The sequence below is a fragment of the Parasteatoda tepidariorum genome, chromosome X1, assembly GCF_043381705.1.
Source record: "Parasteatoda tepidariorum isolate YZ-2023 chromosome X1, CAS_Ptep_4.0, whole genome shotgun sequence".
In the NCBI taxonomy this organism is placed as follows: domain Eukaryota; kingdom Metazoa; phylum Arthropoda; class Arachnida; order Araneae; family Theridiidae; genus Parasteatoda; species Parasteatoda tepidariorum.
Genome location: NC_092214.1, coordinates 65,533,567 through 65,549,817, shown reverse-complemented (window position 1 = coordinate 65,549,817; position 16,251 = coordinate 65,533,567). Strand labels below are relative to the sequence as shown.

At 28.4% G+C, this 16,251-nt stretch overlaps 1 protein-coding gene across 2 annotated transcripts in view; it reads right to left on the bottom strand.

Annotated features, from left to right (window-relative positions):
* Positions 1-16,251, bottom strand: part of LOC107437109 (EBF transcription factor knot) — a 220,687-nt gene that overhangs the window by 108,159 nt on the left and 96,277 nt on the right. The window lies entirely within an intron of this gene.

The following is a 16,251-nucleotide window of genomic DNA, read 5'->3' as shown; positions in this document are numbered from 1 at the left end:
TGCTTTTCACTTTTTTTAGGACATTAGGGACTGATTTATACAGAGCATAAAGAAAACGGGGGGAAAAAAACCTTTCTGGAAGTATTGACACAGGATACCGAGTTAAAAGTTTACTGATAGGTTCTAGAAAAAGCTTCCCTTAGGGGTATTTCTGTTTGATCACATGATTTGCAAATCCAATGGAATCATATATAGCTCTATGAATTTTTTGAAAATAAAAATATCCTAATACGACTTTCTTTTTTTTTTCTTTTTAATTTTCTCATGTGACTTTTTATGCTTGAATAAAGTAAGTAAAATGTTAAAAAGCCGATCACGTGCTTGAAACTTTTTGTGATCAATTTTATCAAATAATTTTCTCCTTCAATGCTCTTGCAAATTATATAAAACAATTTATTGCGAGTCTATTTTTTCTGTAATTTTTTTAAGCCTTGCTGTCATTATACTGTTCATTTCCTGAAAATAAATAATTACTTAATTCTTTTTATATTTTTTATCGTAGTTTATCGAATAATTTTCTTAAGTTAAATATTTAATTACCATCGTTAAATAGCCGACCCAATTATTGAATTTACAACTGCTAATGCTTAATTCCGTATTCTTGTAATTTGAACCCAATCCAGAAGACAAGGGAACTCCTATATCAGGTATTAGTAGAAATTTGCCTTCGTAGAAAACTTTTTTGATTGAACTAGCCCGTTACATGGAGGGGAAAACCACGAAAACCTCTAACGGTTAGCCTGATGGCAAGGGAACTCTAACCCACGATTCGTGATCCGTCGACAACGGAGGATATTTTATGTCAGCTCTGTGGTCGGTCTGAGTGGGGTTTAAAGTTTAGAAAGAGAAATTGTAAAATATTTTTCCGTAGCAAGAGTGATTAAATCTTTTATAGTGATTTTATTTATATATTAAGCTTTATTTTTGAAGATAGTTCATTACTGCTTTAAAAAAAGATGTGTGGAAAATAACATTATAAAAGAATAATATCATATAAAAGAAATATAAAAGAAATATTTTCTATTCCACTGGAAAAAAAATATTTTAAAACAATTTAAAGAATTTTTTTTCAGCACGGGAAAATTTTTTTCTCTTTTATTTTCATTTGCAATCTCATACACAGTTTCAATAACTTTATTTTAGCCTTATATTAATATTTTCATCAGTTAGGAAAATAAAAAAATTCGGAAAATTTTTAAAATTAAAGAATACAATCACAAAGCCTATTGATTTTTGATATTTACAGCTGCTTTTAAATCGATAATTATCTTCTGTTGTTACTAAAACACTAGTTATTTCTAAACTTATTACAAAAAAAGTTTTGTTGATTATGTGCTATAAAGCAAAAAAAGAAAAAAAAAGGAAAGAGAACTTTTAAAAAAAAAATAAGCTGCAAAACTTATTTTTACACGTGAGAATCTTCATTATTTTTGGTCTTTATTTTTTTTTTTACGCAAATACGACTCAATTTTTCACAATACAATTAACTTTCAACAAAATTTTTATTAATGTTAAATCCTCATGGTAAATCATCGGTTAACATCAATTTCATGAAGGGTTTTTACTATTTTTACCGATTCTGTAACATTATTAAGAGATATTTGATAAATAGCTATATCATGAAAGTAATATACAATCAAGGAAAACAATAATCTTAAAATTTAAACTACCAAATACGTGAAAGTTTTATTTTTTTAATTCGTGTGTAAAAATTTGTCATAAATTCTTTCACCCAGAGGCAAAGGTGTCACAAAAAATGTCCAAATGTTGAAAAATTTAATTTTTTTATTCACATATACAAATACGTCCCAAATTCCTCTATCCAGATGTAAAAGTTTCGCGAAAAAACGAAACCCAAATTTGTGATAGTTTTAGTTTTTTATTTACATACACAAATACGTCGCAAATTCTTCCATCAAGATATAAAGGTTTCTCAAAGAAAAAACTAAGTCCAAATATTCTTTTACTCACTGGTACAAATGCGCTGCAAATACTTCCCTCCAGATACACAAATGTGTTGCAAAAAAATAAAAACCGAATTCGGTATATTTTATTCCAGTATTTACATACACAAATACGTCCCAAATTCCTCCATCCAGATGTAAAAGTTTCGCAAAAAAACGAAACCCAAATTTGTGATAGTTTCATATTTTTATTTACATACACAAATACGTCGCAAATTCTTCCATCAAGATATAAAGGTTTCTCAAAGAAAAAACCAAGTCCAAATATTCTTTTATTTACTGGTACAAATGCGTTGCAAATACTTCCCTCCAGATACACAAATGTGTTGCAAAAAAATAACCGAATTTGGTATATTTTATTCCAGTATTTACATACACAAATACGTCGCTAATTCTTCCACCAAGACACAAAGGTGTCTCAAAGAAAAAACACCATTTCCAAATATTCTTTTATTCACATGTACAAATACGATGAAATACTTTCACCCAGATACAAAGGTGTTGCAAAAAAAAAGAAGAAAAAAAAATCCCGAATCCGGGAAAGTTTTATTCTTTTATTCACGTTCGCAAATACGTCACAATTTCTTCCATCCAGATGCAAAGGTGTCGCACAAAAAAACAAAGCTCGTTGAAGAAAAATGTTTGAGTGGAGGAGTTGATCACATTAAAAAGATCTTTGTGTATGTATGGGTTGGAGTGAGATTTCTCGGGGAATATGATCTTTAAACGTTTTATCGGATTACAAACAAAGAAAATGGAAAAGTCTTGGAAGGCGCGGGGGGCTAAACCAATTAGGTATTTGAGCAGAGAGAGGCTTCAATTACATGTTTCGGAGCAACTCTTTTCTGCGGGGTATACCGATCATCACCTGTGAATAATTAACATCTAGGAAAGGTGGGTTGAGGAAGTTTTCTCAAGAGATCCAACCCTGCTCCTGATAGAATGTTGGATGCTCATTTGTCAATCTACCAACCCTACCACATATTTCGATTGAATCATTACCTTTCCAAAATAAGGTCAGCTCAACAAAGAGGTATTAGTGGTAAAATATTTTGGTCACAGTTACGATGCGAAGACTATTTTTCTGAAAGATTAGGAAAATGTGATATTAATATATTAAATATTTATAAACACCTAGTGACCAAAATTAAACTAACGCTCTTTTGGAGCTTTATTACTACTTAAAATGCTTATAATAACAACTGATTTTGGGGACTCTATTGTAAGTATAGTGTTATAACAAGGTAACAAAAAACATCTGTTTCGAAGGAAAAAAGATTTTTGGTCTTATTTTAAGTGTTTTGTAATCTCAACACTTTTCAATACACTGTATAACACATCCCTAAACATTTAAGGCAAAAGAAAAAAATACTTTCAAGGTGCCAGTACTTTTCACTTTAAATAGTTACTGAGTGAATATTTTAAAAACGCTAAATTTATCTAGTTATTTATACATCAAGCAAAACAGTTATGTCATATAAAATGTAATAAAATTAATTCATAAAAAATGTACGTTAATGAACTTGTATGTTATGGGTAAGAAAATTTTAAAAAAGTCATTATTTAAGCAGAACAGATTTCCCTCAACTAATTTTTAATCTGAGTTAAGCAATACAATAGTGTGCCTCCCTGAGTTACACATTAACTCCATTCTAGTTGTAACTTTGAAACTCTACTCTAGTGGTTGGATTTATATGCATTGCCCATGCACTGACGTTAAAGTTGTTAAAATGAATTAAAATTCCATTGCCATTAAATTCTTTCAAAAAAAAAATTTGCCATATGTATAGAAAAGAAAAGAATTATTTAAACAATTTTTCAAAACGATACGTTTGTTTTGATGTCTAAACTCTTACACCGTAAAAACTGTGGTGCCATATCTCCCTGAATTTGGTCGAACAGCCTAAAGTTGTATAAAGGTTTGTACATTTTTTTTCTTCAATTTAATACCAAATCGAGCATTCATATACAATTTAAAGGTTGTATAAAAGGATATTTACATTTGAATTTTTAAGTCGCTGTAAGCAGTTTTAAATACTTTTATTTTGCATAATTTCTTTTCACTCTAATTGCGTTAAGCCTAATACGAATTCGTCTTAATATTCTTTCTGCTACTCTGCTCTGTTTGATTTACAAATTCGTTTTATTTTAAAGATTAGTTCATGTAAGTAACCTAAATTATGATTCTTTCTCTATAGAGTTTCGTGAAAATAACTTTACTTATTCTTATGTGCATCATATCTTACTGTAATTGTAAATTTTAGTGTTACTAAATAAGAAACATAATAGTTGGTGGCAGCTATTTTACACTAAGTAGTGCAAAAGAAGATTCTAGGTGTTTTACTGCACCAAGAATTATCCTTGGTTTTTGTGTAGTGGAACACCACTTGATTTAAAATAGTTGCCACCATTTTTGGTGTTCAGATACCCAATGTTTTTTGTATGGTGTATGAAAGCAAACTGATTTTTTACAAAAGAGGAAGTTTATAAATATTAGTTACAATCCAGGATTTGTTTGCTGAATAATTACTTCATCTGGAGTAAATTTTATTAATTAATTTAATTTACATAAAAATTATATAATGGCATTATTTCAGATTCAAAGGTAATAAACCTCGATTTGGATGTTGAAAAATAAGTTCATTACTGATGATAATGCAAATTCATTTATAGCCATGAATAAATCAGTTTAAAAAAATGGCTTGCTCATTATTTCTACATCTATTTCATTCAATTTTTTAATTTCTGATATTTTTTACTTCAAACATTTTAGATATTGATATTCTTCGAGCCAAAATATTTAACCTAAAACGAAAATAACTCATAAATAAAAAGATTTATCAAATCATAACACACTTTGTTTTTACAGTAAGTATTTATACATAATAGTTTCAAAAATATTATTTCATATGCAAACAATTATAAGTCATTATTTATTCTTCGATTCATTTTGATTATACAGTTATTTATATTTTCTTGCTATTTAATACAATTATTATTTTCAAAAATATGGAAAAGGTAACTATTTAAAAGCACAACGCTTTTATAATTAAAATGAAAAATGAAAAGCATGTTAAATTTTCGAAATTACACTTAACTATTCTTTACCTTAATTTCGATACCATAAAGATTGGATTTTGTAGTAGTAACTCTAAATGTGTTGTTTACTTTTGTATATTTATTTTCTTTATTTAAATATTGAACTCATGAGATAATCTTTCTTTAAGACAAATCTGAGAACAAATTGGTGTGAAAGAAATTCAGAACTTAAATGTACTATGCAACGATATACTTTTTTTCCATTGTGCCGACAAACTTGGAATCGTTCCAATGCATTTTTCTTCACGTTTCTGCTTATTCAGTTTTATTTGCTGTGTATTTTGTATCTTTGTTACATTATATATTAGACCAAAAATAATTTAAAAATTTGTCTAAGGATAAATGCATTATTTTTAGCGATATCCCAATGAGCCTGATTTTTACTGATTAAAGTATTTACTTAATTTAATCAATTTGCTGAAAATTATTGATTTATTGGTTTAATAGATTAAGAGAGTGGAAAAAATCCATAGCAACCAAAATATAAATTTTAAAAGCTACTAATATGTAGTGTTTTTAATCCTTTTTTGGTTACTTATTGTTAAATTCCTGCAATTTTTTTTTAAGTGTTCTTTTAATGCAAGGTTTCTTTCATCCGATAGAGAAAGAAATTAGTTTGTTCTGAAAAAGAAGAGAAATTTGGGATCAGCTTACGATAACTTAAATAATAATTAATTAACTATTTTCAGATATTAAAATTACTATTGCGGATTGGATATAAATAAGCTTTTTCCTTTCAAGTTTTCAATGTTTCTTTTTTGTAATATTCAAAGTATCCTCGTATTTTTTTCCAATTAGTACTGTTTTTACCGTGTAATAGACCTTAATAAACAAAGTTATGATCCACTATTTTTTATAACGTTGTGCAAAATTAATTCAAATTAATATTTTACCATCACTGTAAAAAAGGGTTTTTCAAAACTGAGCGAAAATGTGACAAAATAGCACCGAATCAAATATAGTCTAATCTGAAAAACCCATATACTCATTATTATTAGCAACGACATACTAAAAACAGCATATATTGACATATAAAAACAGCATATAATTTTTGAGACTCTCCATTTCGGTCCAAAATGAGTATATTTTGTTATTGTTATACTCAATAGATAGAACATGAGGTTTTCAAATTCAACCGTACTTGTTTCACAGTTATTTTAACACATTTTTGCTTAATTTTGAGAAATTCTTTCTTACAGTGTACTGATAGTTATGACAAGAAACATCGATAATATTTTCTTAAATAATGTGCACTTTTTCAACCACTTGCTGTTTTTTCATATATTTTAAAATTCTTAATGTTAGTTAAGAATATGTACATGAAAAGTAATTTGTATAATAACTTCAACTTAATAACATCAGTTTAACCAGTATTTATAATAACTTCAGTTTCCATTAAAGTTAAGAACAATTTTTCTAAAGTATCTAAAATTAAACAAATAAACGTTTTATAAACCTCGAATGTAAGGTTTGAAGTTTCAAGAAAGATATTAGCTATGCATTTTGAAGCACTTTAATAAAATTTAGCAAAAATATTTGACTTTGTATTTCAGTAGTCAATAAAATAAAAAAGAAAATTTTGCTACACAATTTTCTTGAATTAACGAAGAATATATTTATTTCTCGAATTGAACAAAAAAGCATTTTACACTTACAATTATAAATGCTACAGTTTTAGAAAAAGTTTCAACAATGTATACTCAAGTACTGTAATTCATTTGCGTAAATAAATTTACTTTTGTATTAAGATTAAAAAAATGAAACTAAATGAATAAAGTTAATTTTGTACTTAAATAATCAAGAATTTATGAAGAATTAAATTGCCTTTCAAACATTTTATAAACCTTTAAACATAAACTCCACAATTTTAAAAGGGATTTTAGCACTACATTTTAAAAAACTTCAGTAGAAAATTTTCTTTTTTGCATTTTAGTAATCAAGAAAATAATCGAAATTTAATTTGTGGATGCACCCCTTACTATCCCTAAGAGAGATGGAGTTTAGAAAAATGGGAAATGCAATCCTCGGGTGATGAGGTGTTCACCCCTTCCTCTGAAGATCTCGAATGGCTATAGAGGTAAGAGGCAAACATTAGATAGAGTCTACTTAGGTTGAATTTTTCAAACCGTGACAGACCACATTGCGAAGGAAAAATGGATATGACTTCTAAACGAGTCTACTTTTACTATAGACTTAAGAAACAATGATTTGTGTAGTTGAACTGATAATTTAAACAGGGACTAAGGAGAAAACATTTACTTGTTGTCCTTCCCCTGATACCTATCGATCATATTCGGATGAATATTGAGCTCGAGGGAAAGTAAAGACGAAAATACAGTAAAAGGAAAAGAGCGTTTTAAAACAACTTTGATCCGAAAAACAAAATACGAAGCTATTTTGAGAAAATTTATAAATGAAAAATATTTTTTTCTGCATATATATATATATTGAAAATTGTGTTTAAATAATTGAATGATAAATAGAATTTCAGCATTTTAAAGCTATTATTTCTTAAGTGTTCTGACACACAAAAAGGAAGTATAAAAGCCCTATAAAATTTTCAACCCCTTTATTTTTTTATGCCTTAAAGGTTTTATTGTAAAAGGTGAAATCAAGCACGGTTCACTTGCAAACAATTATTTTTCAATTTTGCTTTTATTTTAAATTATTTACATCTAAGGAGACAGTCATTCATTGTTGAAATTTCCTTAATTTACAAAATCAATTGTTAATAAGTTTTTGAATATGATATACGAATGAAAAAGATTAAACTATTTTTTATCGGACTTTATATTTTAGTACAAATATAATTCCGATAATTCAACAGTTTTTTTTGTAACTATAAGTTTTTATAACTAAAAAGTACCAAAATATATTTTTGTCTGTTATTAGAGCATCAGAAAAAAATATAAAGGGGTCCCATCTGCGTTAAAGGATTAAAAAATGTTTAAAAAAAGATACATAGTTCCAAAGCTGTCTAGTTCCAAATTTAAATCCTTTAAATTCAAAGTTTAAATAAAAAGTGCCCCTAGCGTAAGTAGCCGATAATTATGAAAATAGATTGTTAAACCAGGAAATAAAATAGGAAAAATAGAGCATTAATTTTAATAAACTAATTTAAGGGTATTTAATGAAAAGCAAATAATTCTGCATACACAGATCTTACATAAACGAGGGCTGATTAGCAGAAGTGAAAAATGTATTACTAATTACTGTGAATAAGATAATATCTACTGTTATACATACTGTTATTCTACTGTTTTATATACAATATCTTACTACGCCTTGAAAAGGATGAGAAGCTACTAAGCACAAATGCAGCACTGTTCAACATATTTTCTTATAGCTGAATTTGTTATAGATTCAAATAGCTCTAAGATCGGTATATTATTGAAAATATCGGTTAATATAGTTTTAACAACGGTGAGAAGCTTTGAACTGATTGCTGTAAATAACTTTATCACTGCTGTTAACTGTATTGTAACAGAGATGAAAAACTGCCCGACAATAAAAACATCGTTTTAAGGAATTTTAAAAGCAAATTTATCAAATATTTAAGTAACTCTGAGAAAGATATAATATGGAAAAGAAAGTTTAATATACATTTAAAGAGGAAAATTCTAGCTCATTATAGTGTTAGCTCATTTACCACTACTGTTAATTGCATCTTCAAACTGATTAAGAACTATCAGACAAATAAAAATATCGTTTCAAAGATTTTGATAACAATAAAAGAAGCGAATTTATAAGAGAATCAAATAGATACAAGGTCAGAAATATTATTGTAAACAGCGTTTAACATACAATTTAACATTAGTAAGAAATATTCAATTCATTATAGTTGATATTTATATCATTATTTTTAATCATATCTTAACAGGGATTAAAAACTATCAGGCACAAAACGCAACAGGATTTGGATTCAGATAGCAATAATAGAAACGAATTTACTAAAGGATCAAATAATTCTAGATTATTGAGAAAAGATCATTTAAAACACACCGACAAAAAAAAAAAGGTGTACGGTTATAATTACCAGAATATGAAGAAATTCACCGTGTTTCTGACGCTCTTGGGTGGACCTGAAAGCTTGATAATTTTCACTTACATGATTTGGTAATGATTTTGGTCAAATTAACAATAAAATAAAATTTTATAATATGTGCTAAAATTTGATAAATGCGGAAAAAATTTGGTTATTTTTCGTGATACCTTAGAGTACGGTGCAAAAATCATTTATTCTGTTACATTTACTTTTCGGTTTTGTAATTTTAACTGAGTTTGTAGTTATAATAACTATAATTTTGAATACTTTAAATACCGTATATTTCAGTTTTATTAACCAGAATTGTTTAGTTTTTTTAACCAAAAAAAAGTTTTTCTTTTTCTTTCTTTTTTTTTTTGAATCCCAGAACTGTTATTACTATAAAGTACGGTAATTTTACCAGAAATTTTCTCTCCGTGCAATAGAAATTTTTTTAAACTCACTGCCGCAATGGTTACTGTTATTTCAGGAGATATAAAAAATTACCAGATACAAACTAGCAAAATTTCAGGATTTCGACAACAATATTAGAGGCGAATTTATTAAAGAGACAAATAATTCTATAGAGAGATATTATTGAGACGAGCGTTTAAAATGCATCTTAACAGTAGTAAATACCAGTCTCTTGATTTACAACTACCACGTAGACTAGAAGTCCTGCCTGCTTATCCTATAAATGACATAATTACTAGCAAAGTTTAAGGCATTTCCGAACATGATAGGCATCTAAGGACAGTGCCTTATTTATTCATAAATGGCCAAGTCTGAATAGCGAGCATAATCTCCAGAATATTCACGCCGCACGGCGCGCATATATAAATTAAGCAGACGTTATTAGCGCCAGAACAGTGCAACATTCGCGATGCAATATTAGCAACTGTATCATTGCCTCATAACAAGATGACCTATCTGTGTTGTATTAACTGTAGGACCGCTTTTCTCGCCAGTTACTCTAGTACGGCGATTATTCATATCGTGCATTTAGGGCCCCGTTCTCCTCTTTAGTTAAATGTTGTCCCCCATTGCAGCTCTGCGAGAGACGGTTTCTCTGCAACTGTACTCTGAGTAATTATTGATGGCACTGAAAATAATTACGCGCCTTGTTCTCTATTCGCGATGAAGAAACATGCAAAAGCTTACGATCGTGATGTTTCAAAAGCGGCTCTTTAACAATCAAGATATGGAAATGGCGTTCTAAAAATATTTTAAAAGAATTTGTTAGTAATGAATATCGTTATAATTCTGGTTATGAATATATTAAATTATGGGGATAATGGTATTTATTTGGAAAACGTTTCTTTTTAATTTATTACTTTAAAATAAAATATAAAATTCTGAATCAGCAGTAAAAGTTTGCTTTTTTTTTAATTTACTTAAATAAATAAGAATATAATAAGCAATCATATTTAGTGTTTCTATAGCTAACTTTAATGAATGTATTTAAATACGGTAGTGGATTATTATAGTTTTATAAGAGATTTAAATGTTGTAGATGGTATAAACTAACTCAGAAAGGTTAAATTTACGTCATTGCTCCAAATGTGTTGCGATTTGGAAAGAAAACATGTATCACTAGTAATTTTCTAGTTTTTTTTTTTTTTTTTTTTTTTTTTTTTTTTTTTTTTTTTTTTTGTCTCTTTTGAAAAAAACTTTAAGAATATAACATGGAATGCCACTATCTCCAAATAATTTCAGTTACCGGCTCTCTCAAGTACTCTTTTAATTGCAATTAATAGTATACAAAATAGAAGAGTTTTAATAGGGAATGAAATTGATTACTTTTGGAGATCGCTAAAAAACAGGTCAATGCGTTTTTTCAAGAGTATTCCTTAGTAATTATGTTCATGCGTTACGTGTTTAAAAGAAATTTATTTTAAATAAAAAACTAAATTTTTGCTTTTAAATAAGTACTTACAACGATAGAATTTAATGTGCCATTAAAAACAGCTCATTTTATTTTTAGATCCTAAGAAACAAGATATTTAGATTAACTTGTTAAATAGACAAATTCTGCTTAAAGTTATCAAATGCAAGATGTTGTTCTTTGTTGTTCATTATTGCTCATTATGATCTATATTTTTTGCAAAAATCATTTATAGTTTGTAATTTCTTTTTCTAAGCATTCAGAGTACGATTTATCTATCTATCTTGCTATCTATCTATATTATCTTTATTATATCTATCTTGCTATCTATCTATATTATCTTTATTATATCTGTCCTACTATTATGTTTAAACGTTCAGTACGCAAATAAAAAATAAATAATGACAAACCTGAATAACTTTTGATCTCATTAGGGGATTTTTACGTACTAAGATGCAATCATCATATTTAGAGGGGCAGTGCTTAAACATGCATCACGCCCAAAAATTATGTCTTGAAATAAGTCTCTCTCTCTTTTTTATTGAAAGATTTGAATTTTCGACTCTTGAAATAAAGAGATTGCCATAATCAGGGAAATGCTATCCTAATCGTTAAGTCAGGAGCGTCGTTAACGTTTTGAGTCCCTTAATCTTAATTTTTATTTTTGCACATTTCATTATACTTCTGAAACTATTTAAGCAAATCAAATTCTCTTGAACATAATTATAATACTCGTCGATACAAAAATAAAATAATTAATAATTATTTGGTGTTATTTTATAAAAGCAGTAGCAATTTTAAATTGTAAAACATAAAGCGTTTTTCATATTTTTAAACACTGTTATTTCAATAAAAAAATTCCAATATTTGTAAGACTTTTATCAAATAGTTCCTGAGAATAAAATTTTATAAAAATGTAACTTTAGCTGTATTATTTATATCATGATCCTTCTCGGCATCGGAGTGCTATAACAAAATTTAGCAGTTTTGGAGACGTCACGTTTTTATCAAATAAACTAAAGAATAAAAATTTTAAAGTCATTCCAGTAACAGCGTAACGGAGAGAAATCAGTGAGTGATCGAGAAGAGTATTAAATTTTTAAGCAAAGGGCAGTTGCCTCATAGCTGCGTCATCCCAACCATAGGATGAGTAGTTCTTCAATGATGGTTCGCGTGCATCCCCATCGAAGTCACGAATCTAGATTCAACCATTAATACCAAATTTTGGCCAACCCTGCACTCACGTTTACATAAATAATTGAAACTTTGTAGCAGACTGAGTCACTGAATCCACCTGTCAACTCCTGAGATCTTCTCCCCTACCCATTCTCTGATCCCTCGGAAATCCCTCATTCTCCCCATTGTCAACAAAGTTAAGAGTGTAACGGCTTCTGTTCATTAGGTGTAAGCCTACCGCACGAGAGCAAGGGCTTCGTAGTGCGCCCCGGCACTAAATCCGTGCTGAGGCCGCGGGGATTCCTCTACCTCGATTCTTTTGCTCTTCTTCTTTCGCACAATTTAACACCACAACAGAATTTTGACTTTACATGACAACAGTATGGGTGAATGTGTTCTTATTTCTCTGCTAATACGAAAAGTAATTGTTTGATTTTTTATAGAGCACAAAAGAAATATTTTTTAAACTCAAATCTAATGTATTTTTTAAAGCGATATTTACCATATACCAATTAACAGTTAAACTGTAGTCCTAATACCTGCCCATAAATAAATATACCTGCTTGTAATTGATTCAGGCTTTTATTATACACAGCAAGTTGTATTATAACTAATAATTTTTTAGTAAAACTTGTATAACAGTTATTTTCAATCGAATTTTCAACTTGAATTTTGCCTTCACAAAAATTGCATAAAAATTTAGTCATAACTGTAATTTTTTTTCTTCTTATTTTCTTGTTGTGAATGAAATGAAATGAAATTTAGCTCTTTGGTTTTTGGCAAAAAATAATGATTGTTTCAATAATGAAGCAAGAATGAAAGCTTGTTCTGAGTGCTTAGCATTAAAGGCAAATATATCATGAAAAAGCGAGCTTTTGTAATCTCAGATAATAGTTCAGTAAGAGTTTTATAAATGCTTTCTACAGATCCATTTTAAAAAGTTAGGAGTTTTCAGCTTATTAAAGTGATATATTTTTCTTAAAAAGTTTACATTTTTAAGTCGATTCTTGACTATCATGTGTAACATTAATTTATGCCATTTTAAGGAAATTAATTAAAATGTTCACTGGTGTACAAATAGCTCGGAATATACGAATTAGAACACTGTTGCAAATAAAATTATCATAAATTAAATATGATTTTTAATTTATCATAAATATGATTTTTAATTCATCATAAATCAAACATGTAATATAATCGCCATGCTCTGCTGAGGTAAAGTAATATGTATTTGTCACGACATCAGCGTGTTTCAAAAAGGGTCAAATGTGTTAGAAAATCGGTCATCATTGCGGATTAAAAGAAAACTGCCGTAGTTCTCTATTGACATCATTAATTTAAACTATTTCCTCCTTATACTTTGTTTTTAGTAAAGGCTTAATAGCAATGTAAAGACTACGTTTTACAGAAAACTTAAAAGATTTTACAAAATATTTCGTGAAAGAACAGCCAAAAAAATTTGAAATTGTGAAAAAAATTTTCATTTTCAAATTCACTCGGAAAGAAATAAAGAAAATCATGCACTGAAAGAAAAAAAAATTAATAATAAAAATCTGGCATAAACCTGCTCTTTTTAACAATAAACTCAGTCAAAGCGCTATGAAAGCAAAATGTCTGTTAAAATTAGTGATGACGTCATAGTGAGAAGAAAACTATCAAGATTCTCTGTGTATATAGACAAATTTTAATATAAAATACTTTTCCCGTAAAAGATACCATTAAAATTATATAGTACTATACAGATTATATTTCAGAGTAATATCCCCCAGTTTTTGAAACAGAGAAAAAAAAATTCTTCAAAAATCACTTAAAGAGAATCGAGTGCAAAGGGAGACAAAATATTAAGAATAAAGAAAAGCGAGAATAAACCAGAACTATTTTTTAATGAGTGAAAACGCAATAAAAACGAGAAGCTCTTAAAAAATTGGCTTTGACGTCATAGTGAGTGAAGAAAGAAACCATTATGGCCATCTATTGATTTTATTAATTTAGACTACTTTCCCCTTATTTATTGTAAAACTTGAATAGTACTGTAAACGCGTACCACAAACTAAAAAGCATTTGAAATCGTACGACAAATATTTTTAACTCAAAATTCACTCAAAGACAAAAGAGAATCGAGTACTTAAAGCGACAAAAAATTATTCTAATGACAAGCGACCACTAGTTTTCAATAAGTGAAAATGCAATGAAAGCGAGAGGCGGTATATTTGTAAAAGAGAGTAAGTCGGCAAATTTGAAAGAGTATCGCCTGAAAAGGGCGATTTCCTACGAGTTGAAATGTAATTCGGGAAAACCAATTAAATTGGTAGCAGGGACTGGCAAAAGCTCGGAGGCTACAACATCGAACTCTCTGATTGATCGAATTTCACTTTAGATCTAGTAAAGCTATATTTGGACCATCAACGCTAAGCCTAACGTAATCCCGCTTCGCTGTCGCCGATTGTAGCGCTCCCTCGGGCCTCCTGGACATCACCCTAGGGGTAGGCTGACGGTCAGATCACTAAAATTTCTTGACCGCCTTCGCAGACTGATGGGACTTGTGCAATCAACAATCCCTACCTTTCTTCGCTTTTCTACAACTATCTATTAATGTTTACTACTGATTCTTTCTTACTTTTTTATTTCTTTTTGTTTGAGATTTCTATGGAACGCTTCCTGTTTTTTTTTTTTTTCCCCTTGGCAGTAAATAAGTTTCGAACTGTTCTGGTATTGGCTTTTTTTTTATTTATGTTTTATTTACTCCGGTGACTGTCTAGCAACTGATACCTGTTTTAATTAAGAACTATTTTATTAAAAACTTTTTGTTTTATAAGTAATGTAATTATTTGTTTTACACTTTTTTGAGCAATATTTGTAAAAATAAAGACTCGCTTAAAATTTTGACTCATTTTTCCTTGATTCTTTTTTGACCAATATAAAAATGCAGTTGATTGGGCGATTAAGTTTTTAAATAAGAAAAATCTATTTTGAGTTATGAAAATGCCAATATAACAAAAAAAAATATTATAAGAGTACAATAAGGACTTATACATTTATTTTAAATTGAGTTTTTAATTGACTTCACCTTACGTTAATAATGGATTTTTCTGTAATAAATGGTAAATAATAAAACCATTAAGCTGATTTAATTTGTGTATGTCAGAATAATACATAAAAATGCCCAAAAAACGCACCCTAGATATTGATATCTTCGCACAGTAATGATTTCTTCGAACTTAAATTTTAATTGATGAATTGATGATAAAGTGTTGGTACTCAGTAATGGAAAAATCTTTAAAAATATTTTACCCTTATTTAAAATAAGTTCACACTTTTTGCATTAAATACGTATTATTTAAAATACAATTTTAAAGTATAATTTTATCATTATTTAAAACAAATATGAATAATTACATTCTTTTATCAATAAAATTTTACTGCAGCAGTCATGATATTTTACAATAACATTCTTGGTTTCTCTATTTATTTTAATATTAATTATTTATTAATTTTAAATTAAAATTATGAATGAAATAAATTAATTATATATAAATTTATTTCATTCATAATTTTTTGAAGTCCAAATGAATAGATATTATTTAAAAGTTCGAAATTAATAATTTTTATAATAACAGCTATTAATACCTATATAATTTTTTCATTTTGTAGACATAATAGTAAATTAATGAAAATACTAATACTAAATTTAATTATTGATTTGCATTTAGTTTTATTAATTTTAAGTGCATACAACTATGAAGCAAATTGTATTCCTTATTAGCGCAATACACTTTATTTGCTTTTGCTGTAATAGTTCTTATTCTTTACTTAAAAAGTATATTTCTTAAAAATCGAATTAAATAATGCTTACTTCAAAAGCCAACTTTATACAAATGTATAGCATCGTGCCGTGGTGGCTCAGGGGATAGAGCGTTCGCCTTCCAATGAAGTAAAACGGGTTCGAATCCCAGCAATGACTGGTCGATATGAATTCGCACCCGGCTCACACCGATTACAGAGTATTGCTGACTTAAAATATCTTCAGTGGTAGACATGGTTTATGGTAGTTCTTTTGCCATGAGGCTAACCGTGGGAGTTTTTCGGGGTTTTCTTCTTCATGT